The sequence below is a fragment of the Salvelinus sp. IW2-2015 genome, linkage group LG14 (assembly GCF_002910315.2).
Source record: "Salvelinus sp. IW2-2015 linkage group LG14, ASM291031v2, whole genome shotgun sequence".
Lineage (NCBI taxonomy): Eukaryota > Metazoa > Chordata > Actinopteri > Salmoniformes > Salmonidae > Salvelinus > Salvelinus sp. IW2-2015.
Window position 1 is genome coordinate 18,788,702 of NC_036854.1, and position 19,117 is coordinate 18,807,818.

The window sequence follows — 19,117 nt, forward strand, 5'->3', positions numbered from 1 at the left end:
ATTGGAGTGTTGGAAATTTCTCTTGAAGTCCAGGAAGGCTTTACCCAATTGAGTTACCGTAAAACCAGGCAGGCGGGCGCATGGTGGAAAATATTCTCTCAGCACTGCAGTCAGGCTAGAAAGTCAGTCTGTTCCAAATGGCACCCTATTCCCTACTTTATGAAAAACTAACTGGGCAGAAACAACTCAGGTATTTAGACAAATTTGGCCAAATTACACCCAAGAGAAAGCCATGCCAACGGCGTCAATGTCTTATCAGGAGTGGAGCCAAAGTCTAATAGTGCCAACGAGTTGCCCTCCAAAGTGGCATGGGACCAAGTCATTTGCCTCCCCTCCCACTCAGCTACCGATTCCTGTGGAAACTGTGCAGTCGGTGCTAGGGCTGTGGGATGCGATAGATCCCAAATTAATACAACCACTCGCATCAACAAAAAAAACTGTTAAAAGCAATGAGGCTGATGCAACAGCTCAGAACATTTAGCTTAAAATGTTGATAAACTATTAGGCTATTTCTTCACATTATAGACGCAGGAAATGCGCACACGGCAGTAGGCTATAAGCGTGACTGTTCCAAAATGCAATAAATTAGCTGGAAAACACCATTCTCAAAAGTGACCAGAAATGTGATTATGCATGTAATACTTTACTATAAAAAGGTGGTGGTGAAAATGGTGAAAATATTCCCCCAAACTCGACACTCATGCTCCACCTATGTATGCCAGTTAGGCTCTACACCCCTTGTAAAGCAGATTAATGTGTCCAGCATCCCGGAGTCGCCTCTTCGCTGTTGACGTTGAGACTGGTGTTTTGCGGGTACAATTTAATGAAGCTGCCAGTTGAGGACTTGTAAGGCGTCTGTTTCTCAAACTAGACACTGTAATGTACTTGCCCTCTTTCTCAGTTGTGCACTGGGGCCTCCCACTCCTCTTTCTATTCTGGTTAGAGCCAGTTTGCAGAGTAGTACACAGCACTGTACAAGATCTTCAGTTTCTTGGCAATTTCTCGCATAGAATAGCCTTCATTTTCTCAGAACAAGAATAGACTGTTTCAGAAGAAAGTTCTTTGTTTCTGGCCATTTTGAGCCTGTAATCGATCCCACAAATGCTGATGCTCCAGATACTCAACTAGTCTAAAGAAGGCCAGTTTTATTGCTTCTTTAAAATCAGCAGTTTTCAGCTGTGCTAACATAATTGCAAAAGGGTTTTCTAATGATCAATTATACATTTGGATTAGCTAACACAGCGTGCCATTGGAACACAGGAGTGATGGTTGCTGATAATGGGCCTCTGTACGCCTATGTAGATATTCCATAAAAAAATCTGCCGTTTCCAGCTACAATAGTCATTTACAACATTAACAATGTCTACACTGTAATTCTGATCAATTTGATGTTATTTTAATGTACAAAAAAAGTGCTTTTCTTTCAAAAACAAGGACATTTCTAAGTGACCCCAAACTTTTGAACGATAGTGTATATTTACAAAATGACCAAGTAGGTGACCTGGAAGGCAAGACGAATCAAAGTGACATATTCATGTAAGAAATGGTCTGATATCAAACTCCTGGTTCAGACCTCTAGCAGACATGGTACACAAACGCTGAATCCAATCCAATTCTCTTCTCAGTAATAGATGATCAGTATCTCCCCCCTCCTTGGTCCTAAAATTACATTTGTTTTGGACCATTATCATGCACCCGTCTCAGAACAGGAGCATGGGAATAAAACACACATCTATACACTTAAATAGCGAATGGAGGACGCTTTTCCCTTGGTTCATTTTCATGCCAGGTAGGCTATACTCCTGTTGGAAAGCAAAGCAATGTGCTTAATATTAGAAAAGTTGAGAAATAAATATAGTAGGCCTAGCCTACAGAAAGCTAATGGGATCATCCTCTTTTTAATAGAGGCCATCAAAACTCAGTTCTTAAGCAATTGCATAGACTCTAGAAATGTTGCGCAACATGAGCTCATGGGCTCTCATGAAGTGTTTGATTTCATTTTCGACACATTTGCATTGATGTCAAGAGTGATTATAGGAACAACAGTACTGAGTACCAGGCAGTTAGCAAGTTTGGTAGGCTACAAATGAGCAGCAGCAGCTTGGAGAAGCCTAATTACTGTGACTAAACCGTCACGTGGAATTTGACTGCGGTCATGACTTGTGACTGCCGGTGTAGTGGTAATACAGTCCCAGCTCAGAGCTGGAGTTGGCGCTTGGCGGACAGGCAGCTCTCACCTACGACCTTTCATTATGAAACATTGAGGCATAAAAATACTTTTAGAATCTAATCAGTAATCTTAGAAAGCACACACACACACACACACACAGACACACACACACACACCCACCACACACACACACATACCCACAACGACCATACACTCACACACACACACACACACACACACACACACACACACACACACAATACACACGACACAGTTAAGACAAACTCGCATAAAAAAGATATTTCTGCTATCAATTTCAGCCTACGTCAGCCAATTATACTCGAATGCACCTTCTATGAAGCGGGATTCTTCTCCTCTGTATTTGCACTCCTCTAAAGTCCAATGTGTTCCAAAAGTCTTTCTACTTCACCATCACAGAAGCGGATTGCGTCAGACGCATGGGGGGTGTTGGGATTAGCCCAGAGCCCTGGTCAAAGACCTCAGCCAAGGCCTTCTTCGGTATGGGTTACATATTTCCAAAAAAGCCTTTTTTTCAAAGTTTGAAAGGCATTGGAGGGCCACTTAAACCTGTTTACATATTCCTCAAGACTTGTGCCGCTTGCATGATTTATGGATATAATTATTCACATTCGTTATGGGCCTCGCTTACTAAATTGATGAATTAATTTTTCAGCCTCATTGGTCTTTCGGGCTTTTCCTCCTTCCCTCATCCCCGTTTCCACTCTAGACTCTGCAGTGAAATAGGGGAAGGATAAAGAATGAATGTGGGTTCTCATTGGGGCAGAGAGAGTGAGAGAGACGGGCACAGCAGTAGCGCCACACATGCAGTCAGCTCCTCTCAGTTCACTCTTTCCATGCAGCGTTACCCTCGAGTTTGGGCAGCAGCCATGTAAAAGAAAACACCGACACAGAGAACCATTAAATTTGCTACAGAAACGCTTCAACTCAACTTTAAGGAGCTAAGTAACTTGTACACAGTGCAGAGGGAGAGGAAGTTGCCATTTTGTTTAGCTGCTGAAAATCTGTTTCTTGTGATTTCCCGCACTCAGAATGGCTCTGAGTGTTGTGTGTGTGTGTGTGTGTGTGTGTGTGTGTGTGTGTGTGTGTGTGTGTGTGTGTGTGTGTGTGTGTGTGTGTGTGTGTGTGTGTGTGCTTGTGATTCACCACAGGCAGCAGTGTGGGGAGTAAGTACATCCAGAACATTACTGTCCTCGCACTCATACCTGGCTATGTGGACACGCCGCACTAGGACCAAGGACTTATAATCAAAGACAAGCCTTCCCAAATGGCACCCTAATCCTATATAGTGCCCTACTTTTGACCAGAGCCCTATGGACCTGGTCAAAAGTAGTGCACTATAAAAAGGTATTAGGGTGCCATTTGGACAGACTAGATGAAACAGGGATGTAAACTAGCTATGACCATGAACACATTCCAAGAGCAGCCGCGCATTTTCTTATTTTTCATCCCCCAGCCTTTTGATTCTGTCATACAGCTTGATGAAAGAAAGAGTTTGCCTCTGAAAAATATGCAATTGAGAAATACTGAAAGCCAAGGAAGGCCAGGGGACTGCCTGGGCCTCGCCTAGATCTCTCCCCTATCAAAATTGTCCCTGATTGGGCTCCTGAGAAGCAGTAGGAGGCAGGCGGTGGTGGAGGTAGCCCTGAGCAGAAAACGGTGGTGTGTACGCACACAGAGACATTCACAGACGATGAGGGGAAATCAGACTCTCCCTATTGTGAATCTGACAATCTGAAAGGAGGCTTGCGTATTAGGTTTGATAAGCGCTCTCTGGAGGCTGTGTGTGTGTGTGTGTGTGTGTGTGTGTGTGTGTGTGTGTGTGTGTGTGTGTGTGTGTGTGTGTGTGTGTGTGTGTGTGTGTGTGTCTGGAGACGGTGGGAACGTGCCTCTGTGCGGAGTGATTGATGGGGGATTAGACAGACAGCCTCTAGAGGGGAGGGCACGCACGCACAGACAGACACACAGACAGACAGACAGACAGACAGACAGACAGACAGACTGACTCTCTCTCTGGGATGAGGAAGAGGCACAGTCATGCCATGTTCAAAAGAGGACTGACTGGCTATTCTTCTGAGGATAACTTTAGATGAGTTCAGAAGAAACAGCTAACTCAAGCACTGGTGCAGAATGGTAATGTGAACAAGAGCGAGCTTTTGTGTGTTTTAGTGTATGTGATGTGAACAGATGACAGAGAGAAAGAGAGAGGATGAGGTTCTTCCTCAGTCTTCAGCACGCTGAAAAAACAGTTCATATGCACACTGACTGCACCTTCCAAAGCATACTCCATAAGCACTGCCTTAGCAATACCATAATAAAAAAGGATCAATTGAGAGGGGGCTGATATAGAACCTTGTGGTACGCCTTATCTTTCTCCCCTCTCATCCTGTCTGCTATTTAGCCCAAGGGTTAGTGTGATGAGTGAGTCACTCTCCTTCCCGCCATCACAACACAAAAAACGGACGCACGTACACCCCCCCGGGGAAAACTCTCACATTCATCCCCAATTAAATATTGACAGCCAACAGAGGCTTTTTGTGGTGTCATCGTTTTGTGGTGTCACCGTTTCAGACGGCGCCCATCACCGTGGCTCTGGATGCCCCGGTCTCTGTGGAGATATTGCGGGCAGGCTAGAGCCAATCGGCTCCGGGCCTGAATTAGCCAACCACCAATGAGGAATGGGGATGGTGTCATAAGGAGAAGAGAAGAGAGGCTTGCGGGAAGGAATAGTTGCTAGCAATAGAATGAAACGAACCCATCCCAAGGAGTTCTCTCGGAGGAGTTGAGGAGAGAGGCATCAGCATTTGCAATCATGAGTAGCAGTCAGACGACAAACATGCAGGGCTGTGCTGGGAAATAATTGAGACTTAATGATAGCGTTTAAGAAATAGTGGGGAACGGGGACAGCAGCAATCTCACTGATTTCTCTAAGGGTGCCTGTGTGTGATTGAGGCTGGGCACGTGTGTAAAAACCAAATATAGCTGAGCAGTACAATTAAAACAATATATTCCTCATTTGGCTTGAATAGAGGTGCGGGAAATGTTTGAGGGAGAAGGGAGTTTGTGTAGAATAGATTTACCAATACGATTTGGAACAAAGGAAGAAAGCGAGGAACACAAAAATAAAAACACGCTGGCGAATTTGAAACCTGTCCAAGACTTTCATTATCTTTGATGGTGTAGATGAAAAAAAGCACAATTTAGTCAGCATAATTGCCTTCTCCCTTTGCTCTCTCTTCCTCCTGCTAATCAATGCGTGAGGGAGGGACAAGACAGAGAGCGAGAGAGAATGAGAGCGAGAGAGATGGAGGGAGCAGCAGACGTCACCACTGGCTGCCTGATCCTGATCCCGCTACCCCTCCTGCTCTGCCACGGCAGTTGGCACGGAGCCAGCTGGCGCCTTTGTCTGCCACCGTGGTAACCGGCAGTGGCAACGGTTAGTGCCAGTCTGGTGATGGACAGGCAGGTGCAATGACTGCCCATATTCTTGTCTGCGTCCCAAATGGCACCCTATTCCCGATTCAGTGCACCACTTTTGACCAAGGCACTATATCGGGATTAGGCTATTTCGGGCACTATATAGGGAAAAGGACGCCATTTGGGACACATCCCTAGTCCCCATCATGGCCCATTCCTCCGTTTATCAAAAGGTCTAGACGGAATATGCCACACACAGAACCTATAATCTGCCACCCCACACACCCAGCCACTATAGGAGGATGAAAAGACAAGCCCGTGTGACTGTATTCTAGTGATACTCCTCTAGCAGGACCAACCCAACAGGTCCACATTGTTCCTGACTACTGGAAACCAAGCATGTATGTTGACTTCATGTTCGATCATTTTGCCCATGGACACATTTCTGTTTGCAGCCCATGGCCGTATTCATTAGACACCGTAAGGAAGAAAACCAACAAACTGGGTGGGACTACCTGAACTTGAAACTTGTTGCAAAACATTTTGCTATGGTGTACACTATTGAATACAACCCATGTTGTGAAATGGACTGGATGTTTAATTTGACCCAGAGCTGGAATCTCCCTGGACACCTTTTGTTCTTGGTTTATTCTCATGGTGACGCAGTACGGTGAGGAAAAAGGGTTAGAGAAAGAGTGAGAGAGAATGGGAGAGAGAGTGAGAGAGAGGAGGGGGTTGAGGGCACACTCCACCTCAAGAGCATCACTTCTGCTCTGAATGAAAGAGGCTTTGCTTTGAAATGGAAACTACTGGCTCAGCAGATGCTTTCAGAGATGAGATTGGTAGAAAGATGAGACAGAGAGAGAGAGAGAGAGAGAGACGGGCAGAAAGATGAGAAAAGAAAGAGAGGGTGGGGGGTTGGATAGACTGCAGGTAGAACAGAGAGTAGCTGGTTTGAGAACACACTTCTCATCCTAGGTTTTAGAGAGAGCGTGTGAGAGTGAGAACGTGTGCTAGACGACAGATAAAGCTGACGGCGGAACACACAGCTTGCATCCCAAATGGCACCCTATTCCCAACATAGTGCACTAGTACCGTCATTGTGTAGGCCGTCATTGTAAATAAGATTTTGTTCTTAACTGACTTGCCTAGTTAAATAAATGTAAAATAAAATAAAATAAAAACCTATAGGCTCTGGTCAAAAGTAGTGCACTATACAGGAAATAGGGTGTGTCTGTGACCCGCTAATCTGATCTCTGGTAAAACAAAACAAAAACACATGTTAATCTTCACTTTCCAGTGCAATGGCATGGGCCCTCTGTAGAGAGTCGTCTCACCCCATGGCAACATCTCATTGGCAGACTCACCTGTCTGTCAAGAGTCTGGAAGGGGACGGTCTTAAAAATTCTGGGGATAAAGTGTGTAAACGGAGGTAGATTCTTCCCCCACACGCAATTTATACTGGCGCGAATGTGATCAACGTTCACCCTCGTCAGACTGCTCTAAACTCTAATTCACATAAGCGAGGGCACTAAGTTGTCCCGCATCTCCCCGATATAAATAAGCATTTAGGAGGCTTGGGGTGGGAGGGTTACTTTTACTGAGAAATATAAGTTGGCTAACTGGGCTATCTGCATCGTGTCCCGCCACCCACCACCCCCTCTTTTACGCTACTGCTACTCTCTGTTCATCATATATGCATAGTCACTTTAACCATATCTACATGTACATACTACCTCAATCAGCCCGACTAACCGGTGTCTGTATGTAGCCTCGCTACTGTTATTTTTCACTGTCTTTTTACTGTTGTTTCTATTTCTTTACTTACCTATTGTTCACCTAATACCTTTTTTGCACTATTGGTTAGAGCCTGTAAGTAAGCATTTCACTGTAAGGTCTACCTACACCTGTTGTATTCGGCGCACGTGACAAACTTTGATTTGATACCAAATTTAAAGCTGTGTCATTGATCATTTCAGTATATGTCTATACAGCTTAAACCAAGCCATGCCTCTAAGGCTTAATAATGGATAGAAATACTGCTTCAATCCTGTAGTAGTCTGTGCACAACCTTACCTCCAACAACTAATGTTTCATCTTACAATGCAGTCTACGATCTAACAGCACAGCACATTGAGTGCTAATGATATAAAGATCAAGAAATGGTGGGGAGGGAGTCTTTCCCTCTAATTCTTCACGTACGCACACAGCGGGTAAAAACAGACAGGCCCTGTGCTGCTTTTCCACCTCAGCGCTGTGGCGGGCTTGATGAGCTGTCGCTGAACGGAGCTTGGCTCCCTGTAGAAGCTCACAGAAGAGAGGAGAGCAGAGCAAAGAGAGGAGAGGAAAGAAGGAGAGCAGAGGAAAGAAGAGCGCTGAGGAAAGCAGTATAGAGGAGAGGAACACTGCACTCCCATCCTCTCTCCCCCATCTGCCCCTGGGACCCAGGCCAACCAATGGCAGCACGGCAGCCCATCCCCCACCCCCTGCCAACTGCTCAGCCAACCAGCTCCCAGCTCTGCCTGCCTCGGCAGCACACCCCCCCACCTCTCTCTCTGCCTGCTTTAGTCTTCCTTCCTCCTCCCTCTCTCTCTCTCGTTTTCCTCTCGCTCATTTTCCGTCCCCCTTGTGCGCATTCTAATTATGGGGAGTGAGCCGCAGCGCACGAAGGAGAGAGAGAAGAATCAAAGGAGCTACGGAGAGAAAGGAGAGGAGAAATGAGAGCGAGAGGATACATTCTAGGGCTCAAGAGAAACACTCTCCTTTCAGCCTGCAAGTAAATTAGAATGCAGTGTGTGTGTGTGTGTAGGGAAACACACACACTGCATTCTAATTTACACCCTGCATTCCCACACTCCCCTTCACTCCCCCAAATACCATAGCCCCACTATCAAAGCACGGGCACAGGGGAGAGGACGGGAGCCCAGACATTGAAAGAGGAGAGAGAAAAAATTCAGAAGATGGAAAAGAGAAAAAAAGAAGGGAGAAAATGAATGTATGTGTAAAGGGGAATGGAAACAGCAGAAAGAACAAAAATCATTGAGGAACGGGAAAGAGGGAGGGGGAGGCTGGTTGTTTCAGAGAGCAGGATGTAGCTAATGAACAGCAGACGAAGACAGAGCAGAGAGACGAAGGAAATCACAGAATGCAGGCTTTTTGCGTTCTCTTCCCGCTCTACTCTGCTATAATCTTTCAAACTCTGCAGCCTCCCCCTTGCCTTGCTGGTTTATTTATTGCGGTGCATTTTTCTGCCTCTGAAACGAGTTCTGGGCTCAAAGCCCCCACTAGACCTTTTAATCATCTTATGCCTCATATTCTCTGTTGGTTCTCGCTCTCGCTCCTCTCCAACTCACTCTTTGAGCTGCACTCGCTCCTATTCTCCCACAAGTAAACATTAGTCAGTTCTATTGTTTTGTAATACAAATATTTCCCTTTCCTTAACCTACCGTTTTCACAAAATGGGCTCTGGATAGAGAAAGATAACAGCGTGGGCAAATAAAAACACACCAAGAGGCACTGCCTGTCTCTGTGTGTGTGTGTGTGTGTGTGTGTGTGTGTGTGTGTGTGTGTGTGTGTGTGTGTGTGTGTGTGTGTGTGTGTGTGTGTGTGTGTGTGTNGTGTGTGTGTGTGTGTGTGTGTGTGTGTGTGTGTGTGTGTGTGTGTGTGTGTGTGTGTGTGTGTGTGTGTGTGTGTGTGTGTGTGTGTGTGTCGCATTTCCATCTACGTGGGCTGGTACCCGTGTCTCACTGGGCCATGGCTCCAGAGGTCCTGCTCGAACTTGGAGCCAAGGAAAAGTCCTGGGTACTTTTCAGCTGGCACTTACATAACGACTTCACAAAGCAACAGTCTTCATGATGCAGCGGTTGTTGATTCCGTTCGCCCCAAGTCTTTAGTGTCACACTCCTGATGGAAACACGATTACACTAGAGCTTACATGAACATAAAACACTGACGACACCCTAGTGTGGGGCTAAGTCCCCCCCCAAAAAGCACCAACCTACACAAATCTGGTGCTCCTAAAGCCCTTTGTAGCTCCTGATTGGCTCTGCTGCTAGAATCTGGTGATGGTGCTAGTGAATATTGTGGCAACCTCTATATCACACACACAGTGGATTCCATAATTTGTCTCTCAGTGTACTAGTAACACAACTGATCTGGTGTTATTGTAGATGCTCTTCCCGATAAGGGATTCCTTTGAATTTCACAGTTAACCCAGTGGCCGTGTCCGACTACCCATACTAGCGTACTACATGCTTAAAACGGCATACTATGTACTAATCATCGCATACTATTTAACATGTACCGTTTAGTGAAAAAGCGTCAAGTATGTCACGGCCGCAACAGAGTAGCGGCTCCTGACTGGCTGAGTAAGTGGGGCGGGGCCGAGTGCGGGTGGATTTTTCCCAAATTCAACAGACATGCGTTGCATTAACCAGCCTGATAACAGCTAATTTCCAATTCAATGAACGTCTTTCAACTCTGAACAGAGGAGGAATGGAGTTATAGGCTTACTCAGGCTGGTTATAGGCAGACTATCACATTCAACCTAAACCGTAGCCCCATCTATCCTATTTATGAAGGACTGAAGACAGAAACAGATCATTTCGTTCCATTTCCATAGACAGTATTTATTTTGGGAAGCCAAAGGTCTAAAACATACAGTACCAGTCAAACATTTGGACACACCTACTCATTCAAGTGGTTGTCTTGATTTTTTACTATGTTATACATTGTAGAAGAATAGTGAAGACATCAAAACTATGAAATAACACATACGGAATCATGTAGTAACCAAAAAAGGGTTAAATCAAAATATATTTGAGATTTGAGAATCTTTAAAAGTAGCCAGCCCTTGATGACAGCTTGCACACGATTGGCATTCTCTCAACCAGCTTCATGAGGTACAAAAATAAAATCTAATCAAATTTTATTTGTCACATACACATGGTTAGCATATGTTAATGCGAGTGTAGCGAAATGCTTGTGCTTCTAGTTCCGACAATGCAGTAATAAGGTAGTCACCTGGAATGCATTTCAATTAACAGGTGTGCCTTGTTGAAAGTTAATTTGTGGAATTTCTTTCCATCTTAATGTATTTGAGCTAATCAGTTATGTTCAAGTAACAGACATCCCAACATCAACTGTTCAGAGGAGACTGCATGAATCAGGCCTTCATGGTCAATTTGCTGCAAAGAAAACACTACTAAAAGGACACCAATAATAAGAAGAGACTTGCTTGGGCCAAGAAACACGAGCAATGGATATTAGACCGGTGGAAATCTGTCCTTTGGTCTGATGAGTCCAAATTTGAGATTGTTGGTTCCATCCGCTGTGTCTTCGTGAGACAGAGTAGGTGAACGGATGATCTCCGCATGTGTGGTTCCCACCGTGAAGCATGGAGGTGGAGAGATGGTGCTTTGCTGGTGACACGGTCAGTGATTTATTTTGAATTCAATGCACACTTAATGATGCACATACGTGTGCACAATTCAATGCACACGTATCGCTGCAGAATGGCTACCACAGCATTCTGCAGCGATACGTCAACCCATCTGGTTTGGGCTTAGTGAGACTATCATTTGTTTTTCAACAGGACAATGACCCAACACACCTCCAGGCTGTGTAAGGGCTATTTGACCAAGAAGGAGAGTGATGGATTGCTGCATCAGATGACCTGGCCTCCACAATCACCCGACCTCAACACAATTGATATGGTTAGGGATGAGTTGGACTGCAGAGTGAAGGAAAAGCAGCCAACAAGTGTTCAGCATATATGGGAAGTCCTTCAATACTGTTGGAAAAGTGATCTAGGTGAAGCTGGTTGCAAGAATGCAAAGCTGTCATCAAGGCAAAGGGTGGCTACTTTGAAGAATCTCAAATATAAAATATATTTTTGTTTGTTTAACACTTTTTTGGTTACTACATGATTCCATATGTGGTATTTTATAGTTTGTCTTCATTATTATTCTACAATGTAAAAAAAAATAAAGAAAAACCCTTGAATGAGTAGGTGTCCAAACATTTGACTGGTACTGTATATAAATTAAACCCCAACACTTTTCAAACTACTTGGCCTACAATTAACCACCAACACTTTTCAAACTACTTGGCCTACAATTAAACACCACAGCAAAAGCTTCGCTATTCGTCATATTACCAATTAAGTAGCCTAGTTTTGTTGTTTGGCTACTTGAAGAGAACTAGGGCCTATAACGCACAGCCCACCTCGGCATCTGCATTGTGGAAAAGTGTGCATCGATTTCTACTAGAAGAAGAGCCGAAATGAGTAGGACATCCTGGCATTTAAACCATACTCAAGTTTAGAAAATGCACATACTCCATTTTCGCATACTGAGAACGCATCATGTGTGAGTGCGTCCTTTCCCGTTATTCGTTGATTTCGGTAGCACACCCCATATCTAAATTGATCAGCTGTTGTCAAAGCCGAAAAGAGTATGACATCGGGGCAATGGAACTACACTGGATTTTCTAAATGTCGCATACTATTAAAAAAGAAAATGCACATACTCAAACGGCCTATTTTAGGACACAAGTATGGGTATTCTGACAACGCTGGGTGTCATTCCTTATTTAGGCACCAGCATCGCCATCAGCCCCTGGTGCAGAGGAAGTATTATCCGTGTGCCTTGAGTGTGTTTGATTGGAATGTGTACACTTGCGAGTAGTGTAATTAATAGCCGGTCGTGTTGGATCATCCCCGTAATAAAGGGAATTTGAAATATACCCCCCCCACTCGTATTTATTTACAGCCAGTCTTTTTAAATAAAATAATAAAATAATACAAATAAAATACATGTGGTCAGCCTCCTGGAGGTAAATGGGCCTCTCTTTTATTTGTGGTCTTTTCTTAGGCCTTAACGAGGGATGAGTCCCAAATGGCACTCTATTCCCTATATAGTGCATTACCTTGGATCAGAGCCCTATGGGCCTAGTTAAAATATAGTGCACTTGAAAAGGGAATAGGGTGCTATTTGGGATGCAAGCCCAGGCCTCAGAGGTTTAAGGACGGGGAGGCAGCAAAAGGAACCCTGTTGTTGCTGTGTGGTTGTGATGTCTGCTCTGCGTGGTTACAGACACATGCTAATGGAGCTAGCGCTAGAAACCAAAGCCAGGCTCACTAAGCCTCTCTCCTGCTGAGATACACACTAATACCTCATGCAGACTCCCAACTACCTGCCACATAGGTTTCACTCATTATTTACACTGATTGATGCGTGTGTAGCTGGTCCCCATAAGGAAAATTGCTATTTTAGGGGGTTGGGGTTAAGGTTCAGGGGTTAGGGAAAATAGGATTTTGAATGGGAATCAATTGTTTGGTCCCCACGAGGATAGTAAAACAAACGTATGTGTGTGTGTGTGTGTGTGTGTATATGTGTGTGTGTCAGAGAAAGATGGCTAATGATGTATGTCCTTATTTTTTTAGACCCTCTTACGCTTTCAGGGACACACACACCACACACACACACACACACACACACACACACCACACACACACACACACACACACACACACACACACACACACACACACACACACACACACACACACACACACAACACACACACACACACACACACACACACACACACACACCACACACAACACACACACACACACACACACACACACACGATTCCCCTTAGACAGTATAGACTTTGTCCCACTATGTTTAAAATAGCTAAGACAAAGGCCTACTGGACAACACAGAGTCACAAGAACAAGGCTACCCCTTTAATACAGAAACATACTTTCTCCACCAGCTCAAAGAAATCTACATTTACTGGCAAAAGTCCCTCTCGTCGCCACTATTTAACCAGACAAGTGGTGCATCTCTGACAGAAGTGGTACATCTGACAAGTGGTGCATCTCTGATCACCAATAATAATAAATACTGAACAAAAATATAAACGCAACATGTAAAGTGTTGGTCCCATGTTTCATGAGCTGAAATAAAATATCGCAGAAATGTCTTAAACGCAAAAAAAGCATATTTCTGTTTACATCCCCGTCAGTGAGCATTTCTCCCTTGCCAAGATAATCCATCCACCTGACAGGTGTGGCATATCAAGAAGCTGATTAAACAGCATGATCATTACACAGGTGCTGGGGACAATAAAAGGCCACTAAAATGTGCAGTTTTGTCACTACACAATGACATAGATGTCTCAAGTTTTGAGGGAGTGTGCATTTGGCATGCTGACCGCAGGAATGTCCACCAGAGCTGTTGCCAGAGAATTGATTGGCTGGGCCTGGCTCCCCAGTGGGTGGGGCCTATGCTCTCCCAGGCCCACCCATGGCTGTGACCCTGCCCAGTCATGTGAAATCCATAGATTAGGGCCTAATGAATTTATTTCAATTGACAAATTTCCTTATATCAACTGTAACTCCGTAAAATCGTTGAAATTGTTGCGTTTACATTTTTGTTCAGTAATAGTTCCTTAATTCCTTAAGCCGTTTAAAATGTGGCACGGTTGGATGTGGGGTGATGTAGTGAATAACGCGTGGGCCACTTGGCTCAAGGGTGTGACAGTAAGAGCCTTTGCTCCATTTGTCTCTCACAGACAGACACACCACACAGTTTGAGTGTCTGCTCCGGCAGAATGAGAGAGCAATAGTCATTAGTGGATGTGATATGCGGGCAAAGATATGCATGCACTGTCATGTCGGTGGGCTGCCTCTCTCATGCTGCTTTCTGACAAATAAGGGCAGTGTGGACAGGACCCCACATGTACCTCTAACACACCCAGTGTATGACAGTAATCCCCCCTTGTGGGTGACTGTCTGCCTCCTGCCCTTCCATCAGCAGGGCTCTATGTCCCGTGGGGCGCTTGTCATCCTGTGTGTGTGTGTGTGTGTGTGTGTGTGAGATGTGTGATGTGTCAAAACGACAGAGGGATCACCTACAGGGGGGGGGGGGGTTAACGTGCCTCGTATTCAGACAGAACTGACAGATTTCCCCCCGCTGAACAGACACGTGTCAAACAGAGCCCGTGTCCTAAATGGCTCCCAATCCCCTTTATAGTGCATAATTTTTTTTTTTTTTACCAGGGCCCAGTAGTGCACTATAAAGGGGATCGGGTACCATTTGGGGCAGAGTCGGAGACAGAAGAGCCCATTTTGTCTGGGCTCCATAGGGAACACCTGGCTGACTGAGAAGAGAGGACAGTGTTAGGATGGCTACTCATATACCTCAGCTTTAGAATGGAACTGGAACGGCTGTGAGCAGTATCAGTGATAAAAGCTCATTTCACAGCCATCGCTGCTCTGGGAGGGGCAGGGCTGTAAAAGTCTATGGGAGGAGACTGAGGAGATAAAGGAACAACGCAGTGCACACAAAAATCGGCTGTTTACAGGGCGGCGTTGGTGATTCTGGAGAATTTAAGCCGTATGGGAGAAATCAGGGCCGATGCGAGCTCGACAGGGCTCAGCATTAACGCTTGTTCTTCTTGCCTGGGGCAAGTAAAAATAAATGTCGGACCAGCAGGTTTTAAGTTGCCCGAATGGACAAGTACAAAAAATCACAATAACAAACTAGGCTACTACGACCAGAATTGGATCAAAAGTGTTCTCCGGATGCAATGTGTTGCACACTGTCATCCCAATCGCTGCAGAGCGCATCGGAGCAGAATTATTGCAGGGCCGCATTGACAGGCACGAGCGGTCTTTCAATCATGCAGTCGCAAGATGCATTTTGAGATCAAAACGAGGCTACAGCAAACATTTGTTGGTAATAATTACCAGTTAGTATGTTATTTGCCCAGTTAGTTAATCCTGGAAAAGTCATGGTGTGTGCATTACCCGTGTGTGTTACCAGTTACCAGTGTTACCAATTATTCATCCCCCTTGGCGTTTTTCCTATTTTGTTGCATTACAACCTGTAATTTAAATAGATTTGGTATTTGGATTTAATGTAATTTTTAAATTGGTGAAGTAAAATGGAGGGGGGAAAAATCTAAAAATGTCTAAAAGTGGTGCGTGCATATGTATTCACCCCATTTTCTATGAAGCCACTAAACAAGATCTGGTGCAACCAATTACCTTCAGAAGTCACATAATTAGTTAACTAAAGTCCACCTGATTGCAATCTAAGTGTCAAGTGATCTGTCACATGATCTCAGTATATATACACCTGTTCTGAAAGGCCCAAGATTCTGCAACACCACCATGAAGACCAAGGAGCTATCCAAACAGGTCAGGGACAAAGTTGAGGAGAAGCACAGATCAGTGTTGGGTTATAAAAAAATATCCAAAACTTTTAACATCCCACAGAGCACTATTAAATCCATTATTAAAAAATGGAAAGAATATGGCACCACAACAAACCTGCCTAGAGAGGGCCACCCGCCAAAACTCACAGACCAGGCAAGGAGGGCATTAATCAGAGAGGCAACAAAGAGACTGAAAGAGCTGCAAAGCTCCATATCTGTCCATAGAACCACTTTAAGCCATACACTCCACACAGAGCTGGGCTTTACGGAAGAGTGTCCAGAAAAAAGCCATTGCTTAAAAAAATAAATAAGCAAACACGTTTGGTGTTCGACAAAAGGCATGTGGGAGACTCCCCAAACATATGGAAGAAGGTACTCTGGTCAGATGAGACTAAAATTTAGCTTTTTGACCACCAAGAAAAACGCTATTTCCGATGCAAACCCAACACCTCTCATCACCCAGAGAACACCATGAAAACATCGGCAGGGACTGGGAAACTGGTCAGAATTGAAGGAATGATGGATGGCACTAAATACAGGGAAATTCTTGAGGGGAAACCTGTTTCAGTCTTCCAGAGATTTGAAGACTGGGACAGAGGTTCACCTTCCAGCAGGACAATGACCCTAAGCATACTGCTAAAGCAACACTCGAGTGGTTTAAGGGGAAACATTTAAATGTCTTGGAATGGCCTAGACAAAGCCCAAACCTCAATCCAATTGAGAATCTGTGGTATGACTTAAAGATTGCTGTACACCAGCAGAACCCATCCAACTTGAAGGAGCTGGAGCAGTTTTGCCTTGAAGAATGGGCAAAAATCCCAGTGGCTAGACGTGCCAAGCTTATAGAGACATACCCCAAGAGACTTGCAGCTGTAATTGTTGCAAAAGGTGGCTCTACAAAGTATTGACTTTGGGGGGGTGAATAGTTATGCCTGCTCAAGTTCAGTTTTTTTGTCTTATTTCTTGTTTGTTTCACAATTTTTTTTATTTTGCATCTTCAAAGTGGTAGGCATGTTGTGTAAATCAAATGATACAAACCCCCCAAAAATCTATTTTAATTCCAAGTTGTAAGGCAACAAAATAGGAAAAATGTCAAGGGGGGGTGAATATTTTCGCAAGCCACTGTAATCCTGGCAGTTACAAAATGTTCTTAGAATAGCCTAATTGACAAGTAACTCCTATGCTGTCAAGATCTCCCCTGAACACTGCATATTTTAACCATATGTTAACCCTTATGAGTCAACCTGCGCATCACTAGTGTACAGGGTTCACAAAAGCCAAGGCTAAGAGTGTTTACTATAGGAGCCGTAGAACAGAACACACGAGGGAGAGAGGAGAAACACAAACAGATGGAAACCTGGAGGATACAGGGTGTACAAGGGCAACACATCAGCAGAAACTCCTAGTATGGATGTAGGAGTGTGTGCTTATGAAAGAGTGATCGAGAGACAGAACGAGAGAGAGCAAGGGTTGATGAGACAAGAGGAGCAGAAACACATTAGTGGAAACCAAGGCTGTTCTCAGGGCAGGCAGACCTGGTTGTAAGCTAGATATGTTTGAGTCGTGTTGGGGACAATTTTAGCTAACCCGAACCCCTTTCCTAACCTGCCACGTTAATTCCCCTAACCTGCTATGAAAAGTCACTTCTGCTAGTCAAAACCCGACAGGCCTCCCCTGAGAGCAGTCTGAGTATCCACTAATGCAATACAGCATTAGAGGGCTGAATGCGTCACCATTTCCATCCCAGCACCCCACCACTGTTCTCTTCCGTACTCAGACTCGTCAGTAGTTTCCCCTCATCGCCACTGATCTCCATCTGGGCCAGATGCATCCCAAATGGCACCCTATTCCCTATATATTGCACTACTTTTGACCAGGGCCCATAGGGACTATATTAGGGAACAGGAGGCCATTTGGAACAACGACGGAGTACAGCGCGAACTCCCAATGCCTCTCATAAAGTAGATGAGAAATAATGTTTCTTTCCCCTAATGGATCTGATGATCACTCCAGGCGAGCTTGCAGTTAAGGATGACTAATCAATCTCCCATCTTAAGCTGACTTCGGAGAAATAGATGAAAGGGATAGAAGAGGCCTTTGAAGGCCCGTGATGAGAGATCAGCTGAAGAACTCGGAAGACTTCTCTCACCCAGTGAACAATGCACCAAACATGGGAGAAAGTGTAGCCTAAGCTGTTCTTATTCAGGGAACCTAACACTACGGGTACCGTTGAAGCCCGTCCCAAATGACACCTAATTCCCGCACTATACAGGAAATAGGACACCATTTGGGACACAACCATGGGTGAAAGTGTATCCTATGCAGTACTTTATTCAGGACACCTGAATAACTACAGATTTGATTGATCAGAGTGTAACTAGCCAGAGGTTTTTCTGAAGCGGAGGTTCATCTGTGAGGATCTGCATTTTGAATGAGCCTTGCTAGCCACACGCATAGAAGCCACCAGTGTCCACCTTTCACACCATATTGACGAAACAGACTTACGTCTATGCGAGCTCACTTCAAATGAAATGGCATAGAGGCCCAAATATTTTATGAGGGTAAACAGTGCACCAAAATGGCACACAGTTCCTTATATAGTCCAATACTTTTGATCAGGGGCAATAGTGCTCTGGTCAAAAGCAGTGCCCTATATAGGGAATAGGGTGCCATTTGGAGAACATACTGGGCTACATCCCATGCTTCCACCAGTCTGTCTTTATGAAGAGGCCAGAGTAGGCATAAAGCAGGCCTGATGACATTCAGGTTGGCTGAAGGGACTAGCAGGATGCAAATGCACTTAGTGCTGAGAGATTATCAGTCACTCAGTGAGACAAGCCACTCTGTACCCTCTCTCCACTAGATTAGTGGCTACTGCTGCCTGCCTTCATAAAACAGAGAAGCACCGTGTCGGCGTCCCAAATGGCACCCTATTCCCTAATCAAAAGTAGTGCCATTTGGGACACAACCCAGAAGGAAACAGAGGAGTAATTCACTTAGATCCATCTGGCCTCACTCTGCTCCCTCCCATAGAGAACCAGGTGCTGTTGCCAGACATTTCTTCCACCATTAGTTTATACTTAGACACCACTAGTAAATAAAACGATCCATAATCCTTCATCATGAGTTTTGTGGCATACTAGGAATGGGACGGGGCTTTTTCTTGAACAAAAAAGGCAGGTTATTGGTTGGTGGGGCAAAATGCCACCGGCTTATCACTAAAGCGGCCATGTTTAAAGTGGCTATGTAGACACCGCAATC

The 19,117-nt window shown here is 44.8% G+C and overlaps 1 protein-coding gene across 6 annotated transcripts in view; it reads right to left on the bottom strand.

Moving 5' to 3' along the window:
* The window catches only part of arid1b (AT-rich interactive domain 1B), a 121,556-nt gene that overhangs the window by 44,715 nt on the left and 57,724 nt on the right, over positions 1-19,117 (bottom strand). The gene's annotated exons all lie outside the window — the stretch shown is intronic.